We start from the raw sequence: 24649 nt of genomic DNA on the forward strand, positions 1-24649 counted from the left end.
CAAGCCGCTTTTGAAGATCTGAAATTAGCTCTCTGTAATGCCCCTGTACTTGCTATGCCTGATTTCTCGAAGAAATTCATCGTCCAAACCGACGCATCGTCGTCAGCAGTAGCTGCAGTTCTTCTTCAAGAGACTGAACTAGGGAGGCGACCCATCGCCTATGCGTCTAGGACATTGTCAGCTCAAGAAGCAAAGTACTCCATATATGAGCTTGAAGGTTTGGCAGTCTTATTCGCCTTAGAAAAGTTCCGTCTCTATCTGGAACACGTCAAATTCGATCTGGAGACAGATAATCAAGCCTTAAGCTGGGTCTTAGGTAGGCCGCGTCGTACAGGTCGTATAGCCCGTTGGGCCATCCGTATTTCTGCCTTCCAATTCGATGTACGGCATATCAGAGGTACTGAAAATGTTGTTGCCGATGGACTCAGCCGTATGTTTCATAACGACGTAGAGACCCACGAACCGGTCGACAGTTCATCACCTTCCGAGTCCATACTATCTGGTGTTAATGCCATCTTAACAGATGCTCCCATGCTTTTTAGGGATATTGAGAAATACCAACGTGAAGATCCGACGCTGGCTCCGATAATGGAAACCCTTTCTTCTGGGGAACATGCTGTCCCTTATGTTCTGAGGAATGGTGTTCTATGTTGCCCTTCGAGGCATGATAAGTTGATGAAAGTTGTTGTTCCAGCGGTTCTTGTACCTATGATCTTCAAATACTATCATGAGACCCCATTGGGGGGGCATCTTGGAATCTTTAAAACTCGTGAAAAGATTCGTGAAATGTTCATATGGAAAGGTATGGACGGTGAAATTCGGGAACTTGTAAAAGCTTGTAAATCTTGTTTGATCAGTAAACCCACCATGTCCACTAAAGTAGGCCTTTTGTCTTCTCATCAAGCGTCGCGCCCCATGGAACGCCTGTATATCGATTATGTGGGACCCTTCCCCCAGTCAAAGGGTAATGCCAACAAGTTCATCTTTGTGTGTGTAGATGGTTTTACAAGATTTTCCTGGTTATTTCCGACTAAGCTGGCTACCGCTCAGTCCACCATTACTTGCCTAAATTCTATTTTTGCTTCTTTTGGTCCGTGCCAATACATTGTATCTGATAATGCTAAAGCTTTTACATCAAATCTGTTTCGTAAATTCTGTTTTGACTTGTCCATCTCTCATGTAACTACATCTGCTTATTACCCTCAACCATCTCTGGCTGAACGGGTTAACCGTAATCTCAGGTCCGCACTTATTGCCTATCATCATGAAGATCATTCTAGGTGGGACACGTCCCTGCATTGGTTAGCTTTTGCTTTGAATTCGGCGGTTCATGAATCTCACAAATTTACTCCAGCTTCTTTGATGTTTAAGTTCGTTCCCAACACGCCGCTCTCTAACCTCTGGTCTCTGAATGACATTCTGCCCGAGACAATAGATCCGGACAACATTAAAGATCTTTGGAAGAAGGCTAAAGCTAATCTTAAAGTATCTCATGAAAAGGTTAGGGAAAGGTATGATCGTGGACGGAGACCCACCACCTTGAAGGTAGGTGACCAGGTTATGGTCAAAAATTTTGTTCCCGCGGGCAAGCTTGCCCCCAGATTTCATGGGCCTTGTATCATTCTCGATTTTCTTACGCCGGTTACCTTATTGCTAAGTAATCCAGCCACCGAGAGGATATTTAGAGTTCACCTGTCCCAGGTGAAACCGGTGTAATTTCTGTGTTAACTTGCTTCATATTATTTTGAAAGGATATGAAGGTTATATTTTTTTTTGAGTTTCACTTTAAGGCATTCTGCCCCTTCTGTAATATTTTGGTTTTAGATGTAAGCCTTGTGTAAAACCTGCCCCGACCCGTTAAACTGCCATCCTGTTCTTGCCACGGCCATTACCACGCTCCCGTCTCCTGCTCCACCTTACACTGTGGCTTCATAATAGTAAATGCCATGGATATCTACACGCCGCTGGCCCCTCAACCTCTCCACAAGCCTGTACCCTCAAGGAAAATGATTGTCCAACACAATTCTGCCGCCTAGCTTTAATGTTTCAGCGCCCCCGCAGCCGCGCAGCGCCGTGCAGCGACTGGGGAGGGGGATGGGCCCCCTCCTCTCCAGCGAGGACGACATGTGCACGGCGAGCCGGAGCTCTCCTCCCGGCCAAGGCTGATGTGCGGCGCACGACCTGCTACATGCCCGCAGCCTGTATCTGTTCACCGCGGGCGCGGCGTACTTCAACACCTCTGCTCCCCTCATAGTGCGGGCGAGCGGTATCTCAGGGTACTTGAGGGGTCCGAGCGGCCTCCGTTGGACGCAAGCTGCAACGGCCGGTCCGGCCATTCGACTCAATCTACATCAACTACATGGACAGTCACCATAAGCAATAACTACACTTGGGAATTCAACTACAATATTTGGTGGACATTGCAAAATTTTTCTTCACCTTTAAGTATTAAAAGTTTATCTTCAGAAATTCAAATTCTACAAACATAAAGACTTTCATTCACCTGCAACAACAACATTTTGAAACTGAATTAAGAAATCTTGTAAATGCTTCTGCTATCTATCTTCGTATCAACATCATTACTTGGACTTTGTTTCAAACTGATTTCATGTGTCACCCCTGGAGGAACTTTTGGGGGGGGGGAGGTCTGTACCGGGCGGTACACCTCTACACCGTTTATTTAAAAGTTGCGCCAGTTGAAACTCCTCTTCTGGAGGAAGGTTGAACTTTATCTATTCTATTAATTCTCTACTTTCTCATAAGATGTCACCACGTGGAAAATTTTGAGTTTTTGAACTGTGTCACTTTTGATGTGTTTTTGTTTCGCTTGAAGTAAGAAGTGTGAACTTTCTCTTCTAGAGGACACTACTGAAGAATTACAATAGTGCAACCTAGTGCGAAATCAAAGAACTATTTTGTTGGAGAAATTTTTATTTCAAGAGTTTGTTCTTTGTTAAATTTCTTTCTGTCATGGTTTAAGTTGGCTGTATACCCCTCTTTTTCCCCTTATTTTGGATCTAGCCAATCCCGAATTTCTTTAATTAATTTTCCACCAATAATGTGTTTCTTCTTCCTCTATGTAGGGGTTTCTTTTCCCTAGCCAATAAAAACTTTGAGGGAGGGTGTTTTATTTCCCCTAACGCCTAGAATCTTCCGCGAGAGGATATAAACTGCTGATTTTGGGGTCTCCGGGCCACTTCTGTTCCATCTTTCAGTGTATTAAGTACATAGCAGGAGGCGGGAAGCGCCTCTTTCTTCTTCAGCCGTTCAACTCCAGGTAATGGCCTATTAATAACTTCTTTTCTTGCTAGGTCGGCAGTTTAACACTCGCGGCGGGTTCGAAGCATTTCCATCATGTAACCTTTTCCTAAAATGTAATTACTCTTTTCATCTTTTTCTTGTAAAGCTACATATTGGGATAGAGAGTGCTAACCCTCTCGAGCTCCCACTCACATTTGTTTTGAGGTGAACTTATTTTCTCAAACTATTCTTCGTTTATGTAATGTAAAGTGTTCTTCTCTAAGTCACCTCTGTAGTATGGGATTAGCCCTTGCGTTAGCGGCCCAGAGCCAGATTAGGTTGTAAAAAACAAAGTGTATTAGGAGTGCAAGATCGCCTCCTCTCAAATTGTTATTTTAGAGGTCATGTAATCAACCTTCTTTTCATGTAATAGACCTCTGTAGGTTGGGTATTTTACCCCTGTGAATACGTCCTTAGAGGACAGCTTGAAGGTAGAGTTTGGTGTGGCCTTTGAGAGGCTTAAATTTTAAGAGCGGATCGCTCTTTTGAAAAGGGAGTGTCATATGCCTCGTGGAGGCTTTTCTGTGTAATTCGGAGCCAGGGGCTCCTAGGGATGAATGGGGTTTTCTGCCCCTCTGTTAAAACTTGTGTTTGTGGTAAAACTGAGCTGATCGCTGAAGTCAGGGCGTGAAGCCCAAAACCTGTAAATATTGTATCTCCCCTTGTTTTGCTACATTGTACCTGCCATGTCTGTTATTGCTTTGTTTTTGAAAAGAAAATATAACCTAGTTAAATTTTAAATTAATTTTACATTAACTTTGATTCCGTAGTTTGAAACCCATTCACGCCCGCACCTTCTTACGCCTCTACCTACCGCTAAAACACGGTAACAGAAATATTTGAGAAAATAATAGATTATACTCATAAAAACAATAATAATGATATGGTAATAATTAGGGGAAATCTAAACTTGCCTGAAGTTGAATGGAATGGAGCTGCAAGTGAAGCCCATGAACAGAAACTGGCAAATAAGTTAATTTGGGAGGGGTGATTTACACAAGAAGTACAAGAACCGACTCGTCTCAATAACTTACTAGATGTATTCTTGATTAGACCATGGGAAATTGTTGATAAAACTGAGGTAATTGAAGGAATAGGTGACCATAAGGCGGTAATAATGGATGTAGGACTCGTACCAAAAATGCTTAATAAGAGGGTCACACGAGACAAGAAATTATACAGAAAAACTAAAGTTGTTGAATTTGGGACTTACCTTAAATCACAATTCAGTTGTTCGATACGTGAAGGGAGTGATGTGGATACATTTTGGGCTAAATTTAAAGGAATCATTTGGGAAGGAGAGAAGAGATTTGTACCTGTTAAGAAGGGTAAAATGACCTCAGACCCTGTTTATTATACAAGGGAAATAATAAAATTAAAACGAAAATATAGAATAGTAAACAGGAAAATCAAAGAGGGTAGGGAGAATAGAGAGACTAGAAAACAGCTAATGAGGGAACTGAATAGAGTGAAAAAGGAAGCAAAAGAGAAATATATGAATGGCATACTTCAAAAGGGTAATGACCACAAAGGGAAATGGAAAAAGCTGTATTCATATATTAGGAATCAAATAGGAAAATAGGAAAAGGACTCCAAATTCCTACAACGGTGGGAGAAGGGGGTGAACACTATTTAACAGATACTGAGAAAGCAAATCTATTTAGTAGGGAATTCAGAGATTCAGATTCAGTAGAAGATTGCCAGGAGTTGGAAACAGTAAAAGAAGATAGAGAGGGAGAGACACATAGGGAAACAAGAAGCTTCTCATTCACAAATAATGATATCTTCTGAGAAATCCAACTGCTTTAGCAAGGAAAATCAGCAGGAAGTGATGAAATTACTGGGGAGGTATTAAAGACAATGGGTGGTATATAGTGCCTTATTTAAAATTTCTCTTTGAATGTGCCATAAATAATAGTGTAATGCCAAAAGAATGGAAGGAATCTATAATAATACCAATTTATAAAGGAAAGGATGATAAAAGTAATCCAGAGAACTACAGAACAATCAGCCTGACCAGTATAGTTTGTAAAATACTGGGGAGTTTAATATCAAAGTACATCAGAGGGATATGTGATGATAAAAATTGGTTCATGAGGAGCCAGTATGGATTTAGAAAGAAATTTTCTTGTGAGGCACAACTGGTGGGATTTCAGCAGGACATATCAGATCAGTTGGATTCAGGAGGCAGTTAGATTGCATAGCCATAGATCTTTCCAAAGCCTTTGATAGAGTGGAACATGGAATATTATTTAAGAAATTGGAGGGAATAGGATTGGACGTAAGGGTTATGCGTTGGATAAGAACATTTCTAAATTCAAGGGTTCAGAAAGTCAAAGTAGGAAATAATGTATGTCAGGAAGAGAAAGTTTGGAAGGTAGTTGCACAGGTTAGTATAATCGGTCCGTTACTTTTATTAATATACACAAATGATTTAGGGAACCGTATAACATAAAAAATAAGATTGTATGCAGATGACATAATTTTTTGTAGGGAAATAAATAACGTTGAGTAATGTTCAGAATTACAAAGGGAACTTGAGAGTATCCAACAATGGGTTGAAGAAAATAATATGAAGGTTAATAGAGGCAAATCAACTGTTACAGCATTTACAAAGAGGAGCTTTAATGCTGAATTTGAATATACTTTGGATGAGGTAGTTGTCCCAAAAGATGGCAAGTGCAAAAACTTGGGTGTGAGATTTGAAAGTAATTTGCACTGGAAGGGTCATATTGATGACATTGTTGGGAAAACATGCAGAGCGTTACATGTCATAATGAAGCTACTTAAAGGATGGGACAAGGAAATAAAAGAAGTTACTTAAGTATGGTTCGTCCATTATTGGAATATGCAAACAGTGTTTGGGATCCTCACCAATAATACCTAATAAAAGAAATAGATATTATGCAGAGGGAAGCAGCAATGTTTGTAACAGGGGATTTCAGGAGAAAGAGTAGTGTATCAGAAATGTTAGAGAAACTTGGGTGGGAAACTTTAAGTAAGAGAAGGGAGAAAACACGTCGCATGGACACAGATAGGTCTTATGGCGACGATGAGATAGGGAAGGATGCGGCCGTGTCCTTAATTAAGGTACATCCCCAGCATTTGCTAGGTGTGAAAATGGGAAACCACGGAAAACATCTTCAGGGCTGCCGACAGTGGGGTTCGAACCTACTGTCTCCCGAATGATGGGTACTGGCCGCACTTAAGTGACTGCAGCTATCGAGCTCGGTGCTCAATGTATCAAAATAATGAACCGAATAATCCAAAACCTAAAAGTAAAAAGTAAAATTATTTTATAAGTGGTATATGGCGCTCAGAAAAACAAATAGAACACAAAGAGCTGCATCTGTATTCACTCCTCCAAAATCTGGATTTGTTTTTTTTAAATATTAAGAAGCTGAAAACAAGTCGTACCGTAATGATAAGTTGCAATTACAAAGATGCTTATGAGTACATTTAATAATTTTGTAATTAGTAATCCTAAAGGAATTTCACACGTAATTAGATTTATAAATACCATTCCTCATACTATCTGGAAATCACAGAAACATGGAAAAGGATTAGTTAATTGGGCTTTAAATAATTTACAAATGCCTGAAATGCATTTGCCAGTATATTCGTACTGTGGTCCATTTACTAAACTTGATAGAAGATTAGCTACAGGAGATAAAGGAATAAATCAATTAGATGAAGGTTGCAAACAACATGATATTGCTTAGAGAGATTACAAAGTTTTAGAAGAGAGACATGGAGCTGATAAGAAATTACAACAAGCTGCTAAAGAAGGAACATTTATTAAAGATGCAGATTTTAAACAAAGATTAGCAGCAACAGCTGTTGCTAGAAGTATATTTGGAAAAAAGAAAATTAGAAATGGGTATCGAAACGGATGAAAATGATTGGTGTATTTAAATATTCACATTTTCGTTTAATAAATGAAAGGATTTGGTTTTGATTATAATATTTCTGGAAAGGGAATGCAACACCTAAGCCGTTAAAATAAAACTCTCAAACGAAGATTGAAATACGAATAACTTTTTAAATAACTACTTAACTGATGCACAAAGAATCAGAAATCAGCAAAACATAAAAACGTGAAAGTTTATTATTAACATCGGCTATTTCAATTATACCAAAAATATATGAATATCTGAGGAAGAAAAGGAAGATTCTGGATTAAAAAACCACGAAGGAGGATTTTTACCAATTTTATTTGCGGCAATCAGTGCTCTTGGATTATTAGCTGGTGGAGCAGCAGGAATTGCAACTTCGTTTCATAATAAACAAAAAAAATGATACTGAACTAGTTGAACAGTAATAATTTTGACCGGGCGAGTTGGCCGTGCGCGTAGAGGCGCGCGGCTGTGAGCTTGCATCCGGGAGATAGCAGGTTCGAATCCCACTATCGGCAGCCCTGAAGATGGTTTTCCGTGGTTTCCCATTTTCACACCAGGCAAATGCTGGGGCTGTACCTTAATTAAGGCCACGGCCGCTTCCTTCCAACTGCTAGGCCTTTCCTATCCCATCGTCGCCGTAAGACCTATCTGTGTCGGTGCGACGTAAAGCCCCTAGCAAAAAAGAAATAATTTTGAAATGGAAAATAAAGGCAGTGGATTTAGAAGTTAAACTTTTAAAAGGAATTTGAGAAGATAACTAAAAGATATAATAAAACGCTGATTAAAATTGATGTAGAAAATTTAGTTAAAGAAGTAAAAATAAAATATTTCAGAAAAGTTTTTATGATTGATGAATTACCATCTATAGCGCGTAGATTTGAATCAGGAATTGTTAATTTAGATACTTATGATCAATTTGATACTCACTGGATTTTTCGAAAAATAAATTATAAAAAATTTGTTGGTAATGTATATATATAATTAGTTTTTTAACTAGGTTCAAATAATTTAATGTATAATACACAAATAATTCAAACTTTTGATGAATATATATGTGGTCATTTGTATATTTTGTGTTTTAAAACAGTTTTAAGAAAATTATAACTTTAATGACATTTGAAATGAAATAAATGGATATATTCGGAAACAAATTTAATGATAATATCATAAGAGGAGATGTACGTGATAAAATTAAGCCTTTGCAATCTAAAGGAAAGTTTAACAAAGTATCCAAAAATATTATAAATAATAATTAATACCAATAATATTTTTAAAAGGCATACATGTAATAAAATTGAAGGTTTGTTATCTAAATTTAAAAGAAATCCTAGGAGTATCAGATTTAATAAGGAACTTTATAAAAAGACTGATGTAGATGATAAAATTAAAGATTTGTTACCTAAAAAGAAATTTGATGATGAATCAAAGAACTATCAGATTCTATAAAATCTATTGTTGATACTGTCTAAAAAAGACAGACGTAGATAACAAAATTAATGATTTGTTACCTAAAAGGTAATTTGATGATGAATACAAAAGAATGCTAAAATTAATAAAAACTATAGATGATGTAGATGATGAAGGTGTACATAAAAAATTAAATTTTTTGTATCTGAAGATAAATTTAATGAAGGACCAAGAAAATTATCAGATTCAATAAAAACTACAGATGATAATGTTTATAAAAATGCTGATATGGATGGTAAAAATAAAGATTTGTTACCTAAAGAAAGTTTTGATGATGTATTCAAAAGTAAAATATTCTATACTGCTGACTATTTTGGATTTAGGAATAACATATTAAGAAATATTGGTGATCGTGTTGATGTTGATGCAGTTAATTTGGAACAATTTAATACAGCATTAGGAAAAGTTACCACTTCAAGAGAGATAAAAAATATTATGCAAAAGAAGAAATTGAATATTAGTTTAAAGAACATTTAACAGGATTACTACGAGTTCTTATAACATAATATGGATATTCGCACATATGTTTTTCTTGATTAAAATATATTCATTATGTTTACCTTGATTATTTGTTGGAGGAGTAGCATGATTTTCAATAATTTCATATTTCTCTTGATTTATATTTCGTTGTAAGTGGATACGATCGAGAACAGCTTCACTTAATCTGTCTAAATTCTGGATTATGATATCCTTCTGTTTACCTGATCCTCTAAGGATTTCATTCGTTTATTCTGCATTTCTATCTCCTTTTTAAGTGTATATTCACAATGTTTTCTAATTAATGGTAATACTTTTTAGTTACCCAATCTGAATTTTTTTCAGAAATTGGAATTTTAGATCTAAAGCTCGCTGAGCGACGGTAACTTCTCTATGTGTTTTGTGTCATTATTTATATATTATCATAAATTGCATCTATTGGTCTCTTATATTCTTACATCGTAGCTATATATGTTCCTTCAAACCATGCATTATTTTCTTTATCAATAATCATAAATTCATTTTTGTCACTGAAAACGAGTTTGTTGTTTTGGATATCGATAACTGCTTCTAATTATTAGGAATGAACTTTTAAACATCCTGCAATATTTCCATTATCCTTTTTAAAAATATCTTAAAATTGAGTAGCAACGAAACGATGGTACTTTAGTTTTTTTAATAAGTTACTTTTTCTAAATAAATTGAAAGAATAACCCTTGTTTTTGTTTTTATAACAATAGTGAGTATTAATCCATTATCGCAATCGCAAAATCAAAGTCATTGCACCATAAACTGTTTATATGAATTTGGTTATCTATCAGCTCTAGATGAACAACAAATTTCAGAAGTAAGTTTATCTACTTGTCAACAGGCTTTAAAATTATTTCAAGAATACTATAATCTGGATATAACTGGAACATTAGAAAAAGCAGCATTAGAATTAATAAATGGACCGAGATGTGGTGTTATAGGTGATGAAATACATTTTAGAAGAAGCAGATATAAATGGAATTGTAAAAATATAAAATGGCATTACGCTTTAGCTAATCAACAATTACTATGAATCGCCGAAGCTGCTTTTGAAGCGTGGCAACAACATGCTGATCTACATTTTAAAAATGATATAGGGGCTTCAGATATCTTTATTTCTAACAAGCGAGGATATCCACATCGACACAAAGAATTGGTGGACACTGTTCGGATTAATTAGATGGTAAAAGAGGTATACTATCTCACGCACATTACCCAAATAGCGTTAATTCACCTATTGAAATTCATATTGATAAAGACGAAAATTGGTACTTATATATTGATGCAAATACACCTCAAGTTCAAACAAATTTTCATACTGTTTTATTACGTGTAATAGGACTTGCTCTAGGTATTTCACATTCAAATAATCCAGATGCCATCATGTACGCGTACAATAAAAATCAAATAAAACTTAATCAAAACGATATTCTCGGTATTCAGTGTTTATGTGGAAAACCTTCAGTCGATAAAGATACTAATATACCACTACATGAAAAACACCATAAAATGTTCATACACTGACTGACAGAGCAAATGTAACACCAAGAAGGAGTGGTCAGAACTTTATGCCAATTGCAGGGTAGACTGACGTCACTGAGGTATGCTCATGATGTGAAATGCGCCGCTGTGCTGCGTACGTAGCGAACGATAAATGGGACACGGCGTTGGCGAATGGCCCACTTCGTACCGTGATTTCTCAGCCGACAGTCATTGTAGAACGTGTTGTCGTGTGCCACAGGACACGTGTATAGCTACGAATACCAGGCCGCCGTCAACGGAGGCATTTCCAGCAGACAGACGACTTTACGAGGGGTATGGTGATCGGGCTGAGAAGGGCAGGTTGGTCGCTTCGTCAAATCGCAGCCGATACCCATAGGGATGTGTCCACGGTGCAGCGCCTGTGGCGAAGATGGTTGGCGCAGGGACATGTGGCACGTGCGAGGGGTCCAGACGCAGCCCGAGTGACGTCAGCACGCGAGGATCGGCGCATCCGCAGCCCCGCACGCCACGTCAACCGCCATTCTTCAGCATGTGCAAGACACCCTGGCTGTTCCAATATCGACCAGAACAATTTCCCGTCGATTGGTTGAAGGAGGCCTGAACTCCCGGCGTCCGCTCAGAAGACTACCATTGACTCCACAGCATAGACGTGCACGCCTGGCATGGTGCCGGGCTAGAGCGACTTGGATGAGGGAATGGCGGAACGTCGTGTTCTCCGATGAGTCACGCTTCTGTTCTGTCAGTGATAGTCACCGCAGACGAGTGTGGCGTCGGCGTGGAGAAAGGTCAAATCCGGCAGTAACTGTGGAGCGCCCTACCGCTAGACAACGCGGCATCATGGTTTGGGGCGCTATTGCGTATGATTCCACGTCACCTCTAGTGCGTATTCAAGGCACGTTAAATGCCCACCGCTACGTGCAGCATGTGCTGCGGCCGGTGGCACTCCCGTACCTTCAGGGGCTGCCCAATGCTCTGTTTCAGCAGGATAATGCCCGCCCACACACTGCTCCCATCTCCCAACAGGCTCTACGAGGTGTACAGATGCTTCCGTGGCCAGCGTACTCTCCGGATCTCTCACCAATCGAACACGTGTGGGATCTCATTGGACGCGGTTTGCAAACTCTGCCCCAGCCTCGTACGGACGACCAACTGTGGCAAATGGTTGACAGAGAATGGAGAACCATCCGTCAGGACACCAACCGCACTCTTATTGACTCTGCACCTCGAAGTGTTTCTGCGTGCATCGCCGCTCGCGGTGGTTCTACATCCTACTGAGTCGATGCCGTGCGCATTGTGTAACCTGCATATCGGTTTGAAATAAACATCAATTATTCGTCCGTGCCATCTCTGCTTTTTCCCCAACTTTCATCCCTTTCGAACCACTCCTTCTTGGTGTTGCATTTGCTCTGTCAGTCAGTGTATCTTATGTGGAATAACTTTGAATACATTTTTAATTTTTAATAAGTGAATGTATATATTTTATGAGAAATGGTTTTGGATTATAGACCTCGATAATTCTGCAGCTATAAAAATATTCAACCTCAACTATATTACTAACTGGTTAATATTCTTGCTTCAAGATTTTAAAAACCTCACGGCTGTTTATAAAAAACCATCAGGTCAGATTGTTATGATTATCAATAATAATATTTATTTAATTGAATATCCTAGTTTAATGCTTGTAAATGGTTATCCAAAATCTTTATCAATTTGGAACTTGACATCTGATACAAACGTTCATACGGTAATAAATACTTATTCAGGTCATACTTTTATTTTCTAAAATGACGCGCTTTTTACAGAAATAGAATAATGCACATTTAAACCAAAATAACATGGATTAAAACTGGAAGTTTTCCTGGCTTACCACTAACAATGGTTTCATCTTTCAGATATATTAATAGGTTGTTTTATTTCTTTAAGGATACGGTGGTATATGAATATAGTGAATTTTTACAATTTCTACTGAAAGCAGAAAATTTGATTTATCATTATTTGGTATATATTGCCCGAAAGAGGCATCTTCTTTTATAGATATTGCAAATAATTTGAAGAATATCATGGCTCAGTTAGAACATTATTAATTACAGTAATTAAATATTCGCCTGTGTAATTATATTTAATGTTATCTGTATGATGATGAATATCAATTATCAGTTTTATAGTACTCCGACAAGTTGGGCAAGAATTGTGGTTTTTTAACCATTCGTCAACGCATTCTTAATGAGAACATGATCACATTTTGTTTTTTCAAACATATGACTCTGTTCGATTAAATATATACAGCATTCTACTTCTGAAGTAGCATCTGACGATTTTATCTCTTGTATAAACTCGTCGATAATGTCTGACTTGCAAAAATCGACTTCCAGATAACTTTACCTTTAAATTCGTGAATGAAACTTTCTGATCAAAGACGTTAATATTACTTATCTAGACTCACAGAGCGCGCTGGTGCTATGCGGAAAATTGAATATCTTCGCCCATCGCCATGTTGCGGGAACTTCAGTTTTGAATGCAGGGTTAACACGTGGTGATGTTTGCAGTTTGTGTGTTTTCATGGTGATTTCTATCGGTTAGCGCATCTGTGGTTGTGTTATGTGATAAAGTGATAATTTATAGTATTGGCAACTATTTTAATGATAAGTGCGAGCTTACATTGATCGGCGACATTAAAGGAGAGTAGGCCTAAGTTAAGCCGTAAGTGCGGAGTGGAGAACTAATCACGATGGTGACCTCTCGTGCAGCTTTCAATTGCACAGTCGGTATCAGAAAGGATCTGGTATTTCTTTTCACAAGTGGGTAGAAATTGAAATGTTATAAAATTACCATAATCGAGAATGGGATACAGATTGGTGGATTCAGGGACGTATGGACGTGGCATTCTTAATATTTAGGCTTCTCCTTCTTGGCGTTTTTCATTTCATTAGTTACAATTCTTAAGAACTAATCAGCTATTCTGAAAAAGCGCACATTTTGTTCTTACAGACTGTGTACCCGTATTAAAATTTCGATAAACACGGGCCTAGAATCCGAAAAATATGATTGATAAAGCTTGGTAAACCCATCTATTTTAGGTCAAATTATGACTTCAGATTATTAACAATTATTAGAAAAATGATTTATTGATACCATTAATCCATGTTTTCAAATCTCCTTTATAATAAAAGAATAGTTAAATATACTGTTCCAGAGAAGTTTGACTAGGCTGACTCCTACTTTGCAGTAGGAAACACTAATCAATCTACCTGTTTAACTGTTATATTCATATGTGCTTAATATTCAAGCTCCTTTATCTTCTTCCTTATCTGAATCATAATGTTCCTGTAATAGAAAAGTTAGAACACATTTTCAATTTTTATTTGTGCTCAGAAAATCTCCTTTCAGTTCGAGTTGATAAAATCAGTAGGCCTAATATTGGTATGCAAGTTGAAAATAGTATGAGAGGGAATTTTGCATCCTAAATGATATATTTTTCCTCTCTTAAATTTAACCAACTGGTAAAAATATATTTAATTCAGAGAAACTTAAACTAAGCTAGGTATTCTTTTCATTGTTAGAAATATTTAGAATTATGAGGTAGAGTAGCACCTCTGTAATGAGTTTTTTCAGGAAGAATATGTTTAAAATGTAAAATAATATAGTGAAATGTAAATGATTGCTGGCTCCACCACTCTTTTCTGTAATGTATCATATGAAGGTTTTATTTATGAAGCAGAAGAATATTTTGTGATAAATCAATGGGAGAATGTTCTGTCATTGTACCAGGAATGGTTGAGAAAAAGAGGAGGATATAGAAATATATACATTTCTTTGATTTCGAATACATTGGCTAATATTTTTAGACATATTGCTTGCAGTTTACCATGGAATAAACCTGAATTTCTATCTAAGTGGGTTGTTGCTGTTAAAAGAGACAAGTTTGTTCCAACTTATTCCCATAGACTATGTTCAATTCACTTCACAGAAGCAAGTTTTTGTCAATCTGAAGGCAATAAAATTCTGAAAGATGATGCAGTGCCAACACTGACTTTCCAAATCATTTAAAAAAGGAACTTGTAGGTCAAGTAATTTGGATTAGACATTGTATTACTTTATTTTTTTTTATCAATTATAAGGCTTTGCTTATGGTAGACCCAATAGGCCTATATATTTTTATTTTTTCAGACTGACAAGGCTCCCCGTAGGATTTTAAAAAGTAAGTTCGATTTTGGAGGGACAAATCAAGAGAATAACACTATAGATCCCAGTCCATGTAGCAGTTCAGTCAGTGCTGTTACACAGTGCATTTCATCTGAGCACAATTATTTTAGTGCAGAAAGCCCCACAAAACATATAAAAATCTCAGTATATCTAAGTAGATTTTAGACAGCAATTTTCTAAACCATATAGAAATCATAATTGAAGGTATACTCGTCCTGATATACTATTTCATATCGTGGAATAATAAAAAAGAAAAATTTCATTCAGATGGGAATTAGTAAAGTAAGTAAAGTTACTTGTGGTGAACACTGGGCATAGCTTTATTAATTTTTTTACAGATTTCTGCAGCCATGTACCTTTTCAACAATCTGTTCATAGTACTGAATAATACCTGCTGTGATTACTCATCAGAAAGAAAAGATCTGCCATGAAACTTTCACAGAAAACATTCTATTTCACAAGTTTTCTTTCTGCCAATATTACAGATTCTTGCTTTTGATACAACTGTTTGTAAATACTGTAAATATTGAAAAAATTGATGGATTACTGGTGTTCTCCAGTCTCCTAAGTCACTGGTAAAAGATTGTTTTTCTCCTCATGATCTGTAAATCATACTGAAGTTGTAAACTGCTGTGATTTGAAAATGTCTTATATTTTCATGATAGCTTAACTGCCGAATATAGGATTTAATTGCATGTGTCTATTCCGAATATGCAAACAAATCAGTTAAAAATGTGGTCATTATAGTAGGCCTAATGTGAGCTACATATTATTTCTTGAAGATTATTAATTTAATGTACTGGTATACGATGTTTTTCTGTTTTTGGAGAGTGTTTTCTAAATTTAAGACGTGTGTTTATCTACGTAGTAATATATTTACTATCATTACTAGTGTATTTTGAAGTCTTCTTATCCAGTTTACTATTGTTTTATTACGTCTGTTACTTATAGATCAGCTATCCAAAGGATTTATGGAGATTTGTTCAATAGCAATGCAAATGTGTTCAGTTTGTATGCATAAGTATCATTTCCGTGTTATTACCGCCTTGATTCTTGTATATTTCTTGCGTGTATTCACGTTAGTCGGTGTAGGCTGTGCCATATATTATTAATGAATTAGACCTGGGAATAGCTAAGTTTCCCTGATGCTTGGTATGCAAGATTTCCGTACGGATCTTCTGTTTTCTAAAACAGCACCGTTTTAACATTTTATTTTGGATGTAGAACATCTTCTCTTACCGTGTTATCCTGTATCGCGGAATAAAAATAACCTGTCGGGGGGTGTTTCATTCGTGCGTAACTGAAGTTAATGCATGAATTCCAGACTACGATCTCCTCGTCGAGCTGTGAGGTGCCCGCAACATGGCGATACGCGCATGGACAGCTCTTCCGCAGTCACAAGCTACTGCGCAGCCAACGGTGTAGGGCCTTGTTTCTGATCATTTTTGTTATGTACAAATATATTTCCAATTAACTTTATCTTTAAATTCTCTAATACAATCTTCTGATAATTTACGAACTACAGATATACAATTCCAATTAACATTATCTTTAAATTCTCTTATGAATTCTTCTGATAATTTTTGATATTCAGAAATATTCGCTTATAAAATCTTATGTTAACTATTGATATTCAGTAATATAACCCCAAATAATCATGTCTTTGAACTCACAAATAAAGTATTCGGTAATTTCTGATATAAAGAAATATAATCCCAACTAATCTTGTCTTTGAACACATGCATAAAATCTTCAGATACTTTCTGATATTCTGGAAAATGACGCCAATCAAGTTTAGCTTGAAATTTTCTCATAAAATCTTCTGACATTTTATTTTTTACCAGAAATATATTTGCGATCGATTGCGTCTTTTTATTTCATTTCTAACAACCTTTCGAAGCTGAAAGTCATCGTATAAATTTATCAGATTTCTAAATGGTATATTTCTAACTAATTTTGCTACCGACTCTTCCACTTATTAAAGACGAATTTTTAAAAATACTGCAATATCTTCATTTCCTTTATCAATATAATTTTCTATTTATATTGATAAAATTTTCATATATAAATGGAAGCTGATCTGAACCAAAAGGCAGTCTCAGAATTACATAACTTTTGAAAACGAAAGAAATACAAAGGTTATTCTAAGAGAGGATGAATTAATTAATCTAGTATTGCAAACATCTAATCTAGCAGAAGACTAATTAGGTGATAAAATTAAAAGGTTTAAGACGTTTTTGAAGTCAGTATAATGTTGAAAATTACTATAATATTAAAAATATGATCTCGTTAGCGCAATAGAAGAAAAATGAGGGAATCTCCACAAATAGAAGAAGAACAAGAATAACATCCGTAAGTTCCAGAATTATGTGATATATGTGGAAACAATACCAAATTGAATAATAAATGTTATACCTGTGAAACGGACTTAAATAATAGAATGCATAATATAAAATCGTACAGACTAAATCGTTTCCTCAAAAATTTATTAATCGAAGATGCCAATAATAGGAAGAAAATTGAACGATTATTTTCTACTTTAATGGATAATTATCTTTGAAAATCGGTATCTTATGAATTTTTGATTAAAATGTCACTGATTATTTAAAAAACCAAAAATATTAAAATAAAGGAACTAAAAGAAATACCAAAATATGGTAGGATTTTACAGGTAAAATTGAAATGTAAAGACGATTTCACGAAAACATTTTGAGACGGATGAGGCAGATGTAAACAATTGCAGGGTTTTAAAAATTTCACTCTTAATAAATGGATAACGATTTTGAATATTGTCAGATCTTTGTAAACTCTAGTATAGTAGATAATCGATGTTATAATTGTTATCCATCAAAAGCAAATCCTCATAACAAATATAACTATAGACTGAAACGTTTCCATAGATACTTGTTAGAGTTAATAGGTAATCCCTATGGTAGAATAAAAATTGAGGAATTATTTGAAATTTTCAATGATGCTTATATAAAGAAAGCTTTACCTTATTAGTTTTATTGCAAAGATAGCTGATTTATTAGATATTAAGCATAATATACCAAACCAAACCCCATGGCACTACAGCCCTTGAAGGGCCTTGGCCTACAAAGCGACCGCTGCTCAGCCCGACGGCCTGCAGATTACGAGGTGTCGTGTGGTCAGCACGACGATTCCTCTCGGCCGTTATTCTTGGCTTTCTAGACCGGGGCCGCCATCTCACCGTCAGATAGCTCCTCAATTCTAATCACGTAGGCTGAGTGGATCTCGAACCAGCCCTCAGGTCCAGGTAAAAATCCCTGACCTGGCCGGGAATCGAACCCGGGGCCTCCGGGTAAGAGGCAGGCACGCTACCCCTACACTACGGGGCCGGCAAGCATAATATACATGTTGTTTAAAATCAAATTAAAGGTATTGTTATTAATAAAATAGATCTTTTAATAGTGGAAAGATCTTTAAATTTAATATTAGATTTTTGTCGTTCAGAGATGTATTGATTCATGGAGTGATTTTTAGGGATGAAACCTTTAGAGATAATTGAAAAGAAAAAACTGTCTGAAATATATTTTGGATCAGTTTTAAGATGATATAAAATTAACATTTCTTAGACGTAGTGGGGAAAGACGTTCATAAAACTGATGACTTTATATAATTTTTTAAAAATTAAAATTTGAATATTTGCAGGACTATAAAAAGTTCGTTTCTAATAAATGGAAGCTGAACTTCTAGAAAACGACTCTAAACTTAGGAGAGTTGATTTGATTACAGTCATTTTAGAAAATATAAAATTGATAATCAACTACATGAAAAATTTATAAAAGGCTATCTTAAATTCACGAAATCTGATTTGATCGAATACATTTTAAATAAAATTGAAACAAAATCTTCATTTTTGGAAATGAATAATGAACAGTATAATTTTAAAGCAAAAATAACAAGAGAGATTTATTGAAAATTTAGAGGATTATGATTTAAGTAATAGAAATACAAGAACTAATAGGAACGCAACAGCATTCGAATCAGGAATACAAAAATTTGAAGTTAATAATGTTGATAATATTGTAGAACCAGGATAATTTAAAAATCAAATTAAAGGTATTGTTATTAATAAAATAAAAGATCTGTTAATAGTGGAAAGATCTTTAAAATTTAATATTGAATTTTTTGTCGTTTTATAAGACGTGAAGAAATACAAGACATAAATTTAAAACAAAAAGGAAGTTATATTACGGTCAACTGATTTAGAAGCATGTTATCAATGATCTGCAGATACATTATTGATGGAAATTAGAAAATTTCAAGGAAGACAATCTGGATGGGCTTTATATTCTATAAATAATTTAGAATTATGTAGACCCCTATTAATATACATAATCCAATTTATGGTTCTTCATGTATTGATTTACCTAAAAAATTAAGGATAAGAAATCTACTATTAATGTTAAATAATAATGATCAGAAATGTCTTCTATATGCAATAAAATCAGCGTTATATCAACCAAAAGATCATTCAGATAGACTTAGTAATAATTATATAAATAAATTTTCAGAATTAGATGAAATGTTTTAAAAAGAAAAAAATGAGTTTCCTGTAGAAATAACAATGAGAGAAAAATCAAATATATATCAATGAACGTTTTAGGATTATAATGAAAAATATGTTCTATACCCAGTTTGTCATACTAAAAATAAGTAAGAAAGCATGTAAATTTACTTTTGAAATAACGAAAAATACACATTATTGTTGGATTGTCTAAATTAATTTCAACACAAACAAATAAACATAAATCTAAAATCTATACTTGCGATATATATTTGAGATTCTATTATTCCTAAGAAAAATAAGATAAACATGAAAACGATTGCAAAGAATAAAAAGAAGTAAAAATATATATGCATAAGAAAAATGAGAAAATAAGGTTTAAAAATTAATCATGCGCTTAGAGTACCATTTGTAATTAGTGCCGATTTTGAGTGTTTATTATAAGATATTAGTACTTGTCAGCCAAATACTAAGAAATCGTATACTAATAAATACAGTATCAAAAAACATAAACCCATTCCTTTTGGTTATTATATAAAATATGCTAATGGTATTATAAACCTCCAATTGAATATGCTGGTAAATATGCTCTTAAAATTTGTAGAAATGCTTATAAAAGAATCAGAAGACATTTATAAATTATATAAAGAAAATAAACCAATAATAATTACGAAATAAAATGAAATGATTTAAAAAATTCAAAAACTTGTTAGGAAAATTTTGAAGTTGGAGAAAATAAAGTAAGAGACCATGTACATTTAACTGGAAACTTTAGACGAGTGGCCCATGAAAATTGTAATATTAATTAGAAAAATCCATCTCTTCTACCTATTGCACCCTTGAAAATTGGTTATTGGTTTGTATGGAAAGAATATTTTATTACTGGGGTGGAACAATGCATAAAATTATCATCCAGGAAGGTGATTTCAACTCTGCACTGTCTGCTAGCCCGCAGTAAAACAGGTTTTCCCCGTGCCGTGTAAGCGAGTCTGGGTTTTTTCTGTGCCTTGTTGAAGACACCAGAGGGGTAGCACGTGGACAGGAACTCTACCAGATTAAAAGCGATCAATACTTTGAGATTTTGACGTCATGATATTTAACCAATTGAATCGCAAGGTTAGCCCGATCGCTAAATCTCAGCCAATAAAATTCAATTAACAAACACACCTACGTCTTGAAGAAATAAATACCCATGTACTTGGGGAAATCTTTCTCATTTGCTCATTTGCATTCTGCTCATTCTGCTCATTCGCTCAGTTGCTCAGTTGCTCAGTTGTCTACGGGAATAATTGTTCGAGCACATGTGTTATTGGAAACGGCGTATCCGACGTGGAACATTACCAGCATTCATTTGATGAAAGACGATAATTTTTCTGCTTCTGAGGAAATTTTGTGACACAGAAATATCGGAAACGCAGCAGTTCAGATTTCCTTAACTTTATAAATCTGAAGAAAATTTTTTAAAGTAGGTAAAAACTGTGCCATCTTGAAGAATCGAGTGTGTGTTGGGAACTATTTCTAAAACAGATCTTTTAGTTTCAGCTTTCACCAGAAGACGGAAGATCCCTAGCAATCCTGAAATATTTCGGAAGAATGGAACTTCAGCATTACGACGGAGTTTGTAATTGTCCTAAGTCCTCGCCTGCTGCAGCCATGTATAATTAAAATGTGAGGCATAATTCAGCCCGGGAGAGAATGATATCGGAGATGGAGTTTGGTTAAATATTCACTGATCATCAACCGAGCCCAGAAGCCAAGTCTACTACAGCTAAGATTTTAAATTATACTTTTCTCTATTTTCTATTGTAATAATAATGTAGACGTAGTCCTTGCTTGAATATTTGAAATCATTTCTAATAGTCTTTGTAGTTAGGAATTTCACTCTTCTTTCACTGGTGTTGGTAGATTTGATGTGTGTGAGAGTGTATTTGGGACCTATAATTTGTTCTATTTGAGTGAGTGCTTCGTGACATGTTCTCACTGTCCCATGATAAGTCAAGGAAAGTGTTAAAAATATTTGACCTACGCGATAATAGTTATTAATTTATAAAATAATGATGGAATAATTTGTGAATTATTTGGGACAGAATATCGACGTGCTCTGTGAATTTAGGATTTTTCCTTGATGTTTTGTGGTTTACCATAGATTCGAGATAGAATAGAGTCATCTATGATTTCATTAAACCATAGCCTGCGATGACGCGACCGCGCGCGTATAATAATAATAATAATAATAATAATAATAATAATAATAATAATAGTAATAATAGTAATAATAATAATAATAATAATAATAATAATAATAATAATAATAATAATTGGCATTATTACGGTCTAATAGAATGTTTAAAGGTCATGAGTGTAATTATTACTGTGCTTATAAGTGATTAATGTGTGCTATATTGAAGTAGATGTTGGCCTGGAATATTGGTCGTGGTTTGAATGTCCACAAATTTTGCATTTACTGTTATTGGTATTTTTGAGACTTGTAAATGGATCTTAAGATAGTATTTTATTTATGTGTCCATTACACGAGTCAGTTAAGGAAGAGAGTGTGTCTTTGAACATAATTTATTCTTATGCAGCACATGTTGATCGATAATTTAAGATAATAAGGGATTAAAAATAACGTAGTCGTGACTCATCGACCGTATGCGCGAATGTTTATTTATCTGTGACTGTAGGCAGTTCTATGGAATTTTTAGTGATGATTTCTACTGTAAAATTATCCTGGAACATCGTTGTGGAATCTATTTCATTGGAAAAGTGATAATCCTGTCACAATCACACGTCAGACGATCGTAATGGTAGCCCTTGTCTGATATTGTCATCGGGAGAAACTCTCATATTTCGAATAAAATTTAAAATTAAAAATCAAGAGATAGGGTTCGATAAATCTATTTAATAATATTACCGTGGACCAAAGCTTGAATGTGAGATGGATGAATGACTGATTTTGTTTGTAATTGTGATTTTCATGGTTATATTTCGTCATGATATGTGTACGCTGAGCGCGTAAAGTTTCGATTTTTTGTTGTTTTGTGGCGAGCATATTTGGCTCAATTATGAATCCTTAAGTAATTTTATGACGGGATAAGATAGATTAGAATCTTTGCTTCGAGGGAAAATACTTAAGCAAGGATCGCGTCAATGAACTAAGCTCACAAAATGTAAAATGTTTAACTCTACAATGCGAGAATTTTAAGTCTTTATTGTGAGTTGTGCACAACACTAGGTCAATTGACATAAAAATAAGAATATAATGAGTTGGATATTGGATTTCAAAACAATTTTATTTGATAATTTGAAGCTTAAATAATTAATTAGAATAATATTTAATTAATAGAAATGATTTATTTGATTTTTCGTGTGAGGTAAAAATTTGACTCACGGTAAAATGAATCGCAGAGTATTGTTAATTTAAATAATAATTTAAAAAGAAAATAATTCAGATTTTTGATATTTTGAGATAGGATTTTGTCAAATAATAATTTATTTAATTTCCTAATACGATTTATTAAGACTTAGTTTCGTATCTTTGCAGAATGCAATTTAATGAAGAACTGTGGGTGAATTCCAGCAGGGAAGAGCTAAATATTTTTATTTCAAGATTTTGAAAATATTTATAGAATCTGGAAAGTGCTGATATTTTATTTAATAAATGTTAAAACGCATTTCTTTTTAGTGTTTTCATTTATCGTCAGTCCTTAGATTGTCCCTGTCCCCTATAATTTAGCGTTGCTTGTAAGCGAACGTTCCGCCTCTGGGACTTTTGCTTACCGGCTGGGCTGCCCGGCAAAACGGGGGCACTATTTATTTACGTAATTTAGCCAATTATGATGTTCATTTATTCATGAAAATATTAGGATATGAAAAAGTTATATTGATGCAATACCAAATAATGAAGTATATATATCAATTAGTAAAAAAGTAAAAAATGGGTTAACATTACGATTCTTAGGTACATTTAAATTTATGGCTTCTAGTCTAGATAAATTATCATCTAATCTAACAAAGGAGCAATTTAGAGAAACAGGAAAATATTTTAAAAGTGAACAATTAGATTTATTGATTAAAAGGCGTTTATACTTATGATGTTATGAATTGTGAAGAAAAATAAAAAAGAGAATTACCTAACAAAGGATATTTTATTCCAAACTTTATAAATCTCATATAACTACTGAAAAATATCTTCATGCAAAACTAGTTTGGAAGCATTTTTAATTTACAATTATCGAAGAATATACGAGATTATATAATCAATCTGATGTCCTCATATTAGCAGATATATTTGAAACTTTTAGAGATACTTGTGCACTCTTCCTGCGTCCAGGTACGACGCACAATAAATACTCCGGTAGCTCGTTAACATCTCAGGGTAAATCTTCATGAAATGTCTCGGCTTTACGTGATTTCATAGAGAAGATCGACCGCGTGCGAAAATAATTTATCTCCGGATTAACGTCTCCATCCTATCGCATTTTCTATCACCCCAAGTACCATGATAAATCGCAAAAATCAACTCAAAGATAGATTATCCTACAACAACTACCTATAAATCACTTATTCACATTTTTAAAAATCAATAATAAGTTTATTAACTTAATTGAATTATGAAGAAAAGAGAAAGTAAGTTTTTCCAATATCTGTCCAATAAATCATAAAATAAATTAACATTATATCTGAATGTCATTTAAGCCAGCCCTGGCTTAATAAAGTTGAATTTCAATCCTGACATGTGCTAACATCTCGTTTCACATTCTCTTTTGATATGAAAATCTTAAGTTATTTATTTACATCAATTAAATAAATGTTAAATAAATGTTTTCGTCGAATGACATGCTATCATGCATAATCTGACTATATTTACGTATTTGTAAATTTATCTATTATCTTTCAAAAATAAAAAAATATCCATACCTCATTACTAACTAAAGTAGTTCTTAATTAGTCTTGTTAACATCCTCTCATTACGTGTTTGACTTTACTTGAAGCCTTATTTGCAATGACAAGTTAATCTAACTGACTACTCTCAATTTTAAATATGATAGCTCAGTATTATCACTGACGTCGGTATTATTCTGTATAGCTACACACTCATTTCATCTTTGAATGCGTGCATCACGTCTGTATGATAATTTCGATTATTGTTTCCTTATAACACAGCTATATTTTGATACGGGAGAAACCATCTACTCTAATATACGCATTTGGGTTTGCCATACATAACTTGTCTCGC

This window comes from Anabrus simplex, chromosome 1, assembly GCF_040414725.1.
Source record: "Anabrus simplex isolate iqAnaSimp1 chromosome 1, ASM4041472v1, whole genome shotgun sequence".
Lineage (NCBI taxonomy): Eukaryota > Metazoa > Arthropoda > Insecta > Orthoptera > Tettigoniidae > Anabrus > Anabrus simplex.